The sequence below is a fragment of the Cricetulus griseus genome, chromosome 4 (genome assembly GCF_003668045.3).
Source record: "Cricetulus griseus strain 17A/GY chromosome 4, alternate assembly CriGri-PICRH-1.0, whole genome shotgun sequence".
Classification (NCBI taxonomy): Eukaryota; Metazoa; Chordata; class Mammalia; order Rodentia; family Cricetidae; genus Cricetulus; species Cricetulus griseus.
Window position 1 is genome coordinate 102,696,834 of NC_048597.1, and position 13,548 is coordinate 102,710,381.

At 43.8% G+C, this 13,548-nt stretch overlaps 1 protein-coding gene across 10 annotated transcripts in view; it reads right to left on the reverse strand.

Annotated features, from left to right (window-relative positions):
- Kdm2b (lysine demethylase 2B) overlaps positions 1 to 13,548 on the reverse strand; it is a 121,967-nt gene that overhangs the window by 25,895 nt on the left and 82,524 nt on the right. The gene's annotated exons all lie outside the window — the stretch shown is intronic.

Below are 13,548 nucleotides of genomic sequence, written 5' to 3' on the forward strand. Positions count from 1 at the left end.
ACCGGCCTGGGGTGGGGTCTTTTGTGTGGTCCAGAGGGGTGTCTCCTGAGTCGCGGGTGCACCGGCCAGCGGGGGACCTCCCTACTTGCGATGCCAGGCTCGGGTTCTCAGGTCTCCTGCGGCAGGATCTGCATGCGCTCGGAGATCGGGGATCTGATGCCCACGAGTCCCAGAGGCCCCCTAACCCAACGCCTGCAGGCCTGTCGGCCTCAGTAAGAGCTGGGGCCAGGTCCCTGGACGCTGTCCTCTCTGCTCTTCCGTTTGCCTTTCCAGGCTGAAATGCAGCGTCAAATCTGAGGTGGTGCAGGCTCCAGCCACTGTCAGAGAGAATGCCCCAGATTGGGCCCTGAGGTGGGCGCCCCATCCTCTTCGGAGGGAACCACCTCTCTCTGGTGCCCAGGAGCTGACCTCAGAGAGGTTACAGGTGCTGTTGCAGTCCAGAGCTCAGTAATCCTAGGAGACTGGCCGGGAGGATTCTTCAACAGTGAAGAATCCTTACCATTTAACTCCAGAAACAATCCAACGCGGCAGAAAATCGTTGCTGGAAATCCAGACTGACCTTCATTCCAACAGAAAGTCTACAGGCATTTATGTCAACAACCCTTCCCCTGAAAGATCAGTTAGTGACTTTTAGCCCAGATGACCAATGTTATTACGGGCACCAAAATTACTGAAATACGAACCACCACGGAGGACAACTTAGCTGGAGAGTTGGCACACATACCACACATCTACCCAAGATGGCACCACGGACACATGTACTCGCTGTTGCTCCATCTATAAAATGGGAAGGATTTACTGAAAGGCTTTCTCAAGACCATGCTCCAATAACGGCGAAGTCAGATGACCAGCTGGTCATGAGCATCCAACTGTTAACTCTCTTCTAGGCAACTGGCCAGGATATCCACAGTGGGTACAAGCTTGCTATGGCCTGGGCTCTCCACGAAGGCACGATGCTTGGTGGGGACATTATAAATTAAAACTCAAGACGCTTATAGCAGAGCCAGCAGGAGCAAATAAAGGATGCCAGTTTTACCGAGTGGATTTTAAGAGTCTCTGGAATTTATACACCCACCAACACTATGCAAAATCTCCCAACTGACTTGCTCTTTATTGAGCACATCTTAGCTGAGTTTCCTCTTCCATTTTGTATTTTTCACAGTCCATTCAAGGTTACAAGGGGGAAAAAAAAAAGCAAAAGATGACCCCTACACACACACACACACATACACACACACACACACACACACACACACACACACACACACACACACACACTTCTCTCCATCCACAAAGCTGCCCAGTTATTCTTAGGAAATGTTCCACCCAGGAAGAAGCCAAATAAGGAAATTAGGAGGAGCAGGGGTTTGGGGAAGGAGGCTAACTATGTCACTGGGGTGCATCTTAGTGGCAGAGAGTGCTTGTCCAGGATGCACAGGCCCAACCTTTCATCCTCAAAAGAAGAAAAATGTTTTTCTTTTTCACTGGTCACACCTGCAGGGACAGAGACATTCCGAACTCCATAATACATCAGGAGTAGTCTGGAAGTGAGATTTTTTTCCCCCACCTCCTCGAATCTTTGTTAAGAATCAGAAGCATGGGGCTGGAGAGATGGATCAGCAGTTAAGAGCACCAACTGTTCTTCCAGAGGACCTGGGTTCAATTCCCAGTACCCACATAGCAGATCACAACTGTCTGTAACTACAGTTCCAGGGGATCTGATACCTTCACACCAATGCACATAAAATAAAGTTAAATAAATTATATTAAAAAAAAAAAAGGGGTGGGGGTAGGTTGGAGGTGGGGGAGAAGGAATGGGGGTGGGAGGGAGAGGGAGAGGGAAAGTATATGTGAAAATATTAATAATTTAATAAAAAAAGAAAAAAAAAAGAACAAAAAAAAAAAAAAAAAAAGAATCAGCACCAGGCAGTGGTGGTGCACACCTTTATCCCAGCACTCGGGAGGCAGAGGCAGGTGGATCACTGTGAGTTAGAGACCAGCCTGGTCTACAAGAGCTAGTTCCAGGACAGCCTCCAAAGCCACAGGAAAACCCTGTCTCAAAAAACCAAAAAAAAAAAAAAGAATCAGCAGCAAAGTCTATTTAATAGACCTGTCTTCGGGCTGATTTACTTTGAGGACTCCCCAAAAGATCATGCTTTTTATTTAAATAAGTAAAATGACACAGTTCTCTTATCCTGGCTCAACAAAGGGAAAGTGCTGACAAACAAGCTGCAGGGAACACCAAAATCATTCCTCTCATCACACCAGGGGCCTTGGCAGGGGAGTACAGGGAAGCCAAATGAGAGTTAGAGAATCCCTTATCTAACATCACCCAGAGAAAGTCCCCCACAAATGCACTGTACTGAGCATGCTAATATCAAGATCTCATTTAAGGCACGGTTTACTGTCCCACGAGGTATGCCCCACTGCACAGATGGAGAAGTTGAGGTGAGATCCTGCTAGGAAGCCAAAGGATTCCATTCCAATTGATTCTGGCCCAGTGAAGACGATGCAACAAACTGGTTTGTCGCTTGGACAGTTTTGGTGGTGAGCATCTTTCAGTTTAACACTCAGGAGACACAGGCAGGAGAATCTCTGTGAGTTTGAGGCCAGGCCAGTCTTACATACCAAGTTCCAGGACAGCCAGGACTACATAAACAAAAAGTCTGGTTTGTCACAATCCAATTGACATGCTGACTGAAGCAAAGAAAGAAAACCCTCTTACTAGATTTTTGTTTCGTTTTGAAATGGAGTCTTTTTTTTTTTTTTTTTTTTATGTGACGGTGGCTGGCATAAGCATTTTCAATGTAACCGACGTTAGTCTCAAACTCACAACAATCCTGCTGCCTCAGCCTCTCAAATTCAAGAATTCCAGGTGTCTGCCAATACAACCCCATCCTGCTGGATTTTTATAAATTGTGAATTCTCAGTTTAAATGCAATACCAAGGAGGACAGGTGCATTGAGGAAGCTGGCCTGATGTCTGATCTTACCAGAGGAGACCATAACCAAGTGATTCCTGTGCTGGGCTATCTTCTGAACATAAGAAGATACATACTAGTCACAGCACAAAAATCCCCTCTTGAGCATCTTCTCCTGGTACTTTCAGGGGCGTCTTCTCTCTCTATCTCTCTCAGCCAAGTTTCCTTTTGCTAACCGGTGCATCTGTTTTGTGTTGATAGGGTTCCAGACTGTATATTGTAGACATCATGACAACCCTTCCCCAGCAGAATTACCACCTTAAATTGCATTGCATCCACTGAGCTTTGGCTGATCTTGACCCTGGCCTCATTGGCAGTAACCCTGAAGAATTGAACACTCTCCCTGCTCCACATAGCCAGAACTTCCTTCTGTTCCTAGAAAGTTCTCAAGGCTGATACCACCCAGGCAGATGATGCTTGCTCTGAGCCAAGAGGAGCCAGAGAGTTTAAAAAAAAAAAAAAAAAAAAGCCAATACCTGGATGATGGTCCTACCTGGTCACAGGCGCCACTCATTTTCTCTCTCTTTGGATGTCACTGAATATTCTATTAGTATCCATCTGATCTTGAGACCTCAGGAATGTTCCCTGGTTCTGGCCAGATATAGCCTCATACCAGGGTGGGGAAAAGGCAATGTATTAAAGTGAAAAGAGAAGAAACACATCAAAAGGGGAGGTAGTTATATATGAATGGCAATATACTCACAACCTAGAACCCAATGCAGAGACAGGACCTTCAAGTCTAAGGGTTTTTTTTTTTTTTTTTTTTTTTTTTTTTTGGTTTTTCGAGACAGGGTTTCTCTATGTAGTTTTGGAGGCTGTCCTGGCACTCGCTCTGGAGACCAGTCTGGCCTCAAACCCACAGAGATATACCTGCCTCTGCCTCCTGAGTGATGGGATTAAAGGCGTGTGCCATCACTGCCCGGCTAAGTCTAAGGTTTATTACTGTTCTTTATAAAACAAGCTAAGGAAAGGTGCGGGCAGAATATATCATTTAAATTGAGCCTGATGGTATAGATCTAGAATCCTAGCTACTTGGGAGACTGGGGCAGGGGAGGATGACAAATTAAAGGTCAGACTTGGTTACAGTCCAAGGAAAACCTGAACACATTAGTAAGAGCTTGCATCAAAATTAATGGTATATATCAACTGGACATGTTAAATCATGCCTTTAATCTTGGCACTGTAAGCAGAGGCAGATGGATTTCTATGAATTTTAGGACAGTCTGGTCTATCTATCATTCCAGGCCAGTCAGAACTACATAGTGAGACCTTGTCTCAAATAAATAATTTTCTTTAAAAAAAAAAAACATGATTAGAGAGCCGGGCGTTGGTGGCGCACACCTTTAGTCCCAGCACTCGGGAGGCAGAGGCAGGCGGATCTCTGTTGAGTTCGAGACCAGCCTGGTCTACAAGAGCTAGTTCCAGGACAGCCTCCAAAGCCACAGAGAAACCCTGTATTGAAAAACAAAAACAAACAAACAAACAAAACAAAAACAAAAACAAAAACAAAAAAAAAAGATTAGAATAGTAAAAGATGGAAGGAGAATATGGTGACTCACGCCAATAACTTCATAACCTGGGAGGCTGAGGAAGACGGAATAAGAACATTGGAGGCCAGTAGAAGCTATATCGCCAGTTCCAGGCCAGCCTGGGTTATATGAAACAACAGTAGCCAAACAAGGGATGGCAATGGAATGATCACCTTCACCATTCTCTCAAGCCTCTGCCAGGCCATGCTACACACACACATTTCTGAGATCACACAGCTCTTAGTACACAGTGCTCTTATGAGCCCGCTCTTTCCTTTTACTGTATGTATGTGGATTGGTTTGTGCATGATAACAGCTAAGCACACACTCTATGAAGGAGGTATACCCCAGCCCCTCCAGTGTTAGATCTTTCCATCTACTCCCAGTGCTATAAACCAAAGTTTTATCCCCTTTTATACAGTCTAAAGGCTCAATGAATTGCTTACAATAAATCTTCAGCTAGTATTTATGGGTTTGTTTCAGAATGAATTAAAAGAGTGAATAGCAAATGATGGTGATGATGATGATGTGGAGAGTTTCTTCTTTTGTGATGTGGTTATTATTCTCCAAAATAGAACCCTGGTAACCAAGTATTCTACCACTCACCATACTCTGAGCCCTAACCCACTCGCAATCAACTTGCCCACTTCTGGAAATGGGCAGAGGGAAGTCAGACGGGAATGTATTCACTTTTCAGTAGGACTCTGATCACAACTAAGGGAGGAGGTCCTCCCTAGTGTAAGGCCCCTTTCCTTGTTTCCATATCCCAAAGGCCACAGACATAGGACAGGAGAATAGAGTCTTTGGGGGCCAACTGCAATGAGTTGCTGGTACCCTCTTGAGCTAGTGAACACCATTTGTGAACGTATCGGTTAAAACAAACGGAAGTGACAGAGCTAGTCCACCAGGAACCATCCTGCTGCAAGGTGTCAGTTACACTGAGCAGCAATAAAGAATGCACGCTTCAGTTGTGAAAGGTTCAGGCATTATGCTGGCCTGCCCCTGTTACCTGGTGGAACAGGTAGTACCCTGGTCAGCCCAAGGTTCCATGGGAACTAAGTCTGCACGCAGTTGCAGAGGACCCCTTTAAAAAGACAGATCCCTGCCCATTTACGCTCTCTGCTTCCTCTCTACTCTGTCTCTCATCTATGCGCTCTCTCTGCCTCTCTATGGCGAATCTTTCTCTTTTCCTTTTTTTTTTTTTTAAATAAAAACATAACAAGTTGTTCTACTGTTTTACTATTTGCCTCTTTTCAATAATCCTTGCTAACTGAATGGTAACAGCAAACTGTTTTTGCTATGCTGCCTGGACTAGCCTCAAACTAATGATCCTCTTGCCTCAGCTATCCCAGTACCAGGAACATAAACCTGTACCACCATGCCTTCGTATCAAAAGGTATTTTGGAAAGTGATTCTTAATATATAAAGGAAGTAAAAGGCATTGTGAATCTTGTCCCACACCAAGTTAGGAGTCCAGGATGATTACCTGGTAAAACTGGTTAGAAGAGCATCATTTTGACAAACCAATGCTGTGGTAATTTCAGTTAAATTACTCATGCTACTTAATTGCTTTTTATTTACCCCCTCAAGACATATTCCACAGCATTTAAAAACCACATATATTTATCATGTGGGTATTCTCAATAAACTGAGCTTTCTTTTTTACTCTTTTTTTTTTTTCCAGACAGGGCTTCTCTGTGTAGCTTTGGAACCTGTCTTGGAACTCGCATAGTAGACCAGGCTGGCCTTAAACTCACAGAGATCCGCCTGCCTCTGCTGGGATTAAAGGCGTATGCCACCAATGCCCAGCATAAAGAAATTTTTTTTATATTACTTTTCTTCCTTTTTGAAACAGAGTTTCACTCTGTAGCTCAGATTGCCCTGGAATTAAAATTATATATATATATTTTTTTCTTTTTTTTCCTCAGCCACATTTTCCTTGGTTAACTAAACTGGTCAAAATGGAAGCAAAAAAGAAAACAGCCCCCTTCCCCACCTCCAGCCAGGTATTTGAATGGACTTCCTTTGCTCTCCTAGTGTAGGGCCATTTCCGAATGGATCTGTCAACTCCCACGTGATATGGGCCCTTCCCAGAAAGGTAATCTCACTGGGAATGCAAGCCATTTGAAACCAACTTCCTCTTAAAGAGCTTCACATATCATCACTGCCAGGGGGCTAACTGGAATATTCACCATCAGAATGTGGGTGGGGAGCTGGGCGGTGGTGGCGCATGCCTTTGATCCCAGGGCTACAGAGGCAGATCTCTGTGAGTTCAAGGCCAACCTGGTCTACAAGAGCTCGTTCCAGGATAGCCTGAAACCCTGCCTCTAAAAGCAACAAAACAAAAACCATACAGAAAGTGTTGACCAAAAATAAGCCAAATTCATAATCTTTTTCTTTTCTTTCTTTTTTTTTGCCTCTGCCTCCCAAGTGCTGGGATTAAAGGTATGTTGCCACTAATGCCCAGCCCTCTTCTTTTTATTTTTAAAGGGTTCTCACTATGTAGCCCTAGCTGGCCTGGTACTCAGAAATCCACCTGCCTTTGCCTGATTGTTGAGATTAAAGTTGTCCTGCAGTATACCACCACACTGAGCTTTTAATTTTTTTTTTTTTTCGAGACAGGGTTCCTCTATTGTTTTGGAGGCTGTACTGGAACTCACTCTGTAGACCAGGTTGACCTTGAACTCACAGAGATCCGCCTGCCTCTGCCTCCCGAGTGCTGGGATTAAAGGCTTAAGCCACCAATGTCCGTTTTTTTTTTTAATTTTATGAGACAGGTTTCACACTTTAGTCCAGGTTGCTGGGACTCACAGCAATCCTCTTGCCTCGGCCTCCCACATAGTAGATTATAGGTATGTGAGCCACCAAAGTACTTTAAAAAGTGGCTGAACTGGTTGACAAAGATGTAAAAACAGGCTTTCTGCGCCTCTTTTGTAAACCAGAACTGTTTAGCATGAGCTTTTTCAGTAGAGTTTTGATCAATATAAGACAGAGTATGATATTCAAGATAATTCAAAGTGATGATGGTGATAACAGGCTTGTTCTAAGAATAAAGAGTTGATCATGTAAGAGAAAGAAAAGGAGCTGGTGATGGGGGTGGGGGGAAACACACTGTAAATTCCAGCACTCATGAGACAGAGGCAGGCGGATCCCAAACAGGAGACAAAGGAAAGAGCATGTTCAAGGTCATCCTGGTCTACAAAGAAAGTTCCAGGACAGCCTCCAAAGCTACACAGAAACCCTGTCTCGAAAAACCAAAAGGAAGGAAGGAAGGAAGGAAGGGAGGGAGGGAAGGAGGGAGGGAGGGAGGGAAGGAAGAATGAAAGGGAAGGAAAAAAGAGAAAAGAATAGAAAATTGCCATCAAACTTTATTGATTGATTGATCGATTGATTTTGCACGTAGGTACAAGTATGCCAACATGTGGTGATAAGAGGACAATTTGTGGGAGTCAGTACTCAGCCACCTACAGGTCTCACAGAGGAAACTCAAGGTGCCTTTATCCACTGAACCATCTTATTGGCCTGTAAAAGACATTTAGGATCGTTGCTGCTCAGAGTCATCTGAGGCAAGTGACTTGCGTGCCAGACCCAGCTCGGCGGCGTGTTCCAAACAGATTCAATGCAATCCCTATCAAAATCCCAACACAATTCTAAACTGACCTTGAAAGAACAATTCTCAACTTTATATGGAGAAACAAAAGACCCAGGATAGCAAAAACAACCCTGTACAATAGAGGAACTTCTGGAGGCATCACCATCCCTAACTTTAAGCTCTATTACAGAGCTATAGTCCTGAAAACAGCTTGGTATTGGCACAAAAATAGACAGGTAGACCAATGGAATAGAGTTGAAAACCCTGATATTAACCCACACAACTACGAACACCTGATTTTTGACAAACAATCCAAATTTATACGCTGGAACAAAGAGAACATCTTCAACAAATGATGCTGGCATAACTGGATGCAAACATGTAGAAGACTACAGATAGACCCAAGCCTTTCGCCCTGCACAAAACTTAAGTCAAAATGGATCTAAGACCTCAACCTAAACCCAGCCACACTGAACTTACTAGAAGATAAAGTGGGAAATACCCTTGAATTAATTGGTACAGGAGACCGCTTCCTGAACATAACACCAGTAGCATAGACACTGAGATCAACAATTAATAAATGGGACCTCCTGAAACTGAGAAGCTTCTGTAAGGTAAAGGACATAGTCAGCAAGACAAAACGACAGCCCACAGACTGGGAAAAGATATTCACCAACCCCACATCTGACAGAGGGCTGATCTCCAAAATATATAAAGAACTCAAGAAGCTATTCTCCAAAACACCAAACAATCCAATTAAAAAATGAGGTACAGAACTGAAGGGGCCAGCTCTCCATAACAGCATAACAGCAGAACACGTGCTTGCCATAACCTTGCCTTGCTCACTTAGAGGTCAGATGCCTGCCTCGTGGCAAGGAACCAATCAGAAGTTAGCTGGTGGTGCTATGCTTTATGGCTCTGGGTTTGCTTTTTGGACAAGCGCACAATAATGACGCACAGAACATAGCAACCACCCTGGGAGGGCCTATGGGCCATAACAACCAGTTGACCAATCAACAAAGGGCAAACCGTCCAAACCTGGAGGCACACCAATCCTGAACTTGTGCATACCTGGACACTCCCCTTACGCTGCCCTATAAGATCTGTCTTTGCTAGCCATCCGCCATGGTGGGTGGATCAAAGACCCGAGCTAACACGGGGTTAGCTTGTTAAACTACAATAAAGCCTCATGCAATTTGCATCAAGCTTTCGTCTCCATTCTGTGATTGGGGTGGCCGAGGTCCTGGGCTAAGATCCTGGAAGCCTGAGCTTTCCGGGGGTCTTACAGAACTAAATAGACAATTGTCAAGAGAGGAATCTAAAATGGCTGAAAGACACATAAAGTGTTCAACATACTTAGCCATCGGGGAAATGCAAATCAAAACAACTTGGAGATACCATCTTACTCCTGTCAGAATGGCTAAAATCAAAAACACCAATGATAGTTTATGCTGGAGAGGATGCGAAGAAAGAGGAACACTCCTCCACTGCTGGTGGGAGTGCCAACTTGTACAGCCACTTTGGAAATCAGTATGGCGACTCCTCAAGAAAATGGGAATGAGTCTACCACAAGATCCAGCAATTCCACTCCTAGGCATATACCCAAAAGAAGCACATTCATATAACAAGGACATCTGTTCAACCATGTTCATAGCAGCATTATTTGTAATAGCCAGAAACTGGAAGCAGCCTAGATGCCCCTCAACCGAAGAATGGATAGAGAAAATGTGGTACATTTACACAATGGAGTACTACTCAGCAGAAAAAAACAATGGAATCTTGAAATTTGCAGGAAAATGGATGGAACTCGAAGAAACCATTCTGAGTGAGGTAACCCAATCACAAAAAGACAAACATGATATGTACTCACTCATATGTGGACCTGCTTTATGATACATAGTAGTGACCGTGCTTTATCAGAGCTGTTTTTAATGATGTTGCTCAGAATGTGTTTCCTTCCAGATGATAATTGAGAAGATAATTTAAAAAAAAAAAAAAAAAAAGAATGGTGCCAGGTACCACAAAAGTAACAGAACTGTGCTGTTTTCTGGGTTTTTGCTTTTTACTTTTTTCTTTTTTTTTAATGGAGTGTGCTGAATGTATCTACAATTTTGTGCAAATGACTGCAGAACCTGGGAAAGCTGTTGCTGCTATTGATGCATAACATACTGCCATTATTGGTCTTTTTATATAAATATAAAAATACATACACATATATAATTTAAATTTTTGGAAACTTTAGATGTGCTGTCAACTTTGGAAAAAAGTATCCCAGTTTACCGTGTTGAGCTGGCATTGTACAAAAATTAACAGCCATATTAGTCTAGAAATGTTGAACTTAATTTTTTTTCCATTTGTACAGGGGTAATGCACTGTATTAAATATGTAAGGTCTTAAAAAAAAAAAAGAAGGGATTTTGAGAGCCCATCCTATTTGAAGGGATGCACTCTTGACTTGGACACATGGGGAAGGGCCTCGGCCTGGCCCAGGATGATGTGGTAGACTTTGGGGAGCCCCTTTTGAGGGCCTTACCCTGCCTGGGGAGTGGAGGGGGGATGACTAGGGGCAGGTGGGATGTTGGGGGGAGGGGAGAGAGAGGGAGAAGGGATTGATATGTGAAACAAGCTTGTTCCTAATTTGAACTAATAAAAGAATAATAATAAAAAAAAAAGACATTTAGAGCTGGGTTCGGTTAACAGTACCACATACAACTGTCTTTAACTTCAGTCCTAGGGATCTGAGACCCTCTTCTAACCTCCTCAGTTACCCAGACTACAAGAGCTAGTTCCAGGACAGCCTCCAAAGCCACAGAAAAACCCTGTCTCGAAAAACAAAACAAAACAAAACAAAAAACAACAAAAAAAAGATCCTGGTAAAAAAAAAGCCAAGGGTCTTTTGGCAAATGCTGCGTGTATGAAAATGTGGTATAGATACAACAGTGGAATTCTGCCTAAAAGGAAAATTTGGATTCATCTTAAATGAAATAAGCTAGTCAGTAAGTCAGTGGTGGCATTTTCGAGGGAACAGTTTCAAGGCTAGCTTCAACCAATCAACCATCCTCTCCTCTCTCTCTCTCTCTCTCTCTCTCTCTCTCTCTCTCTCTCTCTCTCTCTCTCATACAACCTGGATTTCCTGGCTTCACTCTTGCTTCCAAAACTCACCTAATTTCTTTGCATGCAACTAAGGGCTCCTTCATCCCTGTCAGAAACACTCGGGCATCCTACCTTGGCACCAGAAATCAAATACATTTCACCTGTTGTCACCCAGCCTTGCCCCGTCTTCTTCATAGTTCCTAAATTGGAAGGATGAGTTACCTAAAGGCATTATGTAGCCAAACATTCCTAACAATGACAAATTAGAAAGGAGGAGGTGGGGGATAGAGGGGGAGGGAAGGAAGGAAGGGAAGCTCACTGGCAATATATGATGGCATCTGATGACAGAAGTGTAAGAGATTGGACATTGTTCTGGAAATAGAACAGCAGCAACAGACAAAAGATCACTTAGTGCCTGCCAGACTTTTTAATGGCTTCACCAAAGGCACCAGCCCTTAATATCTCAATTGCTTTCCAAGAACATGTCTGAGGCATTATTAACACAGCTGAGCAGGTTATCAGGCTTAGGGTGAAATCCTTGGCTACAGAGTTTAATTACAGGGTATCTCAGCTAAGGGATGTCTTAAGGTCCCAATAACGTTGTTTCTTTTTTTTTGTTTTGTTTTGTTTTTCTTTTTTTTAACTTTTTTTTAAAAAAAGATTTTATTTATTTACTATGTATACAACATTCTGCTTCCATGTATATCTGCAGGCTAGAAGAGGGCACCAGGTCTCATTATAGATGGTTGTGAGCCACCATGTGGTTGCTGGGAATTGAACTCAGGACCTCTGGAAGAGCAGTCACTGCTCTTAACCTCTGAGCCATCTCTCCAGCCCTTAACTTTTTTTTTTTTTTTTTTTTAAAGATTTTCAGTGCTCTTAAGCCCTAAGCCATCTCTCCATCCCGATTTTGTTTTTCAAGACAGGTTTTCTCTATGGCGTTGGAGGCTGTCCTGGAACTCACTTTGTAGACCAAGCTGGCCTAGAACTCAGAAATCTTCCTGCCTCTGCCTCCAGAGTGCTGGGATTAAAGGCATGAGCCACCACCACCCGGCCCAATAACATGTTTCTAAAGGACACAAATAAACCCTGACAAATGCCAGCATGGCAAGATCTTCCCAGGTTGAGGAAGATGAAGGGGGCTGCCTCAATCTGAGGGAGAAAGGGGCCAACAGAGTGTTAGAGCCCTCTGTGTTGTACTTTAAGAAAAGCAGCGCCATGTGACAGGGTTCAAGCAGAGTTTTTGTTTTTGTTTAATTATGGAAAGGTATCATAAAAGGGAGAAAGAGAAGGGGAGAGACTGGCCTCCGGAGACAGGAGCAATAGTAGAGAGGAGAAAGGAAAGAGAGAGAGAGAGAGAGAGAGAGAAAGGAATGGGAGGTGGGTAGGGCCCTTTTAAAAGGGATCATAGTGACTAGGCACAGGTGGTGCTCTTAGTGGCAGCAGCTGAGGGTGTATCCTGTCAGAACCCCAAGGACAGGCCAGTAGAGATGCCTGAATACTAACACTCTTCCCTTTTTTTGGGAAACATTTATTTATTATGTATACAGTATTCTGTCTGCATGTATCTCTGCAGACCAGAAGACGGCACCAGACATCATTACATTTGGTTGTGAGCCATCCTATGGTTGCTGGGAATTGAACTCAGGACCTCTGAAAGACCAACTAGTGTTCTCAACCACTGAGCCATCTCTCCAGCCCCCCACCCCATTCTCTCTCTCTCTCTCTCTCTCTCTTTCTCTTCCTTCCCTCCTTCCCTCCCTCCCACCCTCCCTCCCTCCCTCCCTCCCCCAGAGACAGGGTTTCTCTGTGGCTTTGGAGGCTGTCCTGGAACTAGCTCTTGTAGACCAGGCTGATCTCGAACTCACAGAGATCCACCTGCCTCTTCCTCCCAAGTGCTGGGACTAAAGGCGTGCGCCACCACCACCTGGACCCATTCTCTTTCAATTAGTGTTCTTTTAGCAGTTCGCTAGGACTAAGACACAAAAGTGCAAGGCAGGAGTCTGTTAGGTCACCATAAGATTCATTTGGTGAGCAGGTCAAAGGGAACAAAGAGATGAAACTAAGTGGCTAAAACTTTGTCTTTAGAAACTTCTGGAAATTTTGCTATTGAGTTCATTCATTCAACAATTATTTCCCAGGCTCTTGGTATCTGGGAAAAACTTAGATTCCCCAGATACAAAATGGATTAATCAGGCATGTGATGAATTCCTTTAATGTCAGCAAGCAGGTTGCTGTGAGTTCAAGATCAGCCAGGGTTACAGAGTGAGATCCTGTCTCCACTCAGGAGAGGCAAAGGCATGCTGGGGGAAGTCCTTCTGTGTGCTGTGAATGGATGTTTCTCTTACTGGTTAA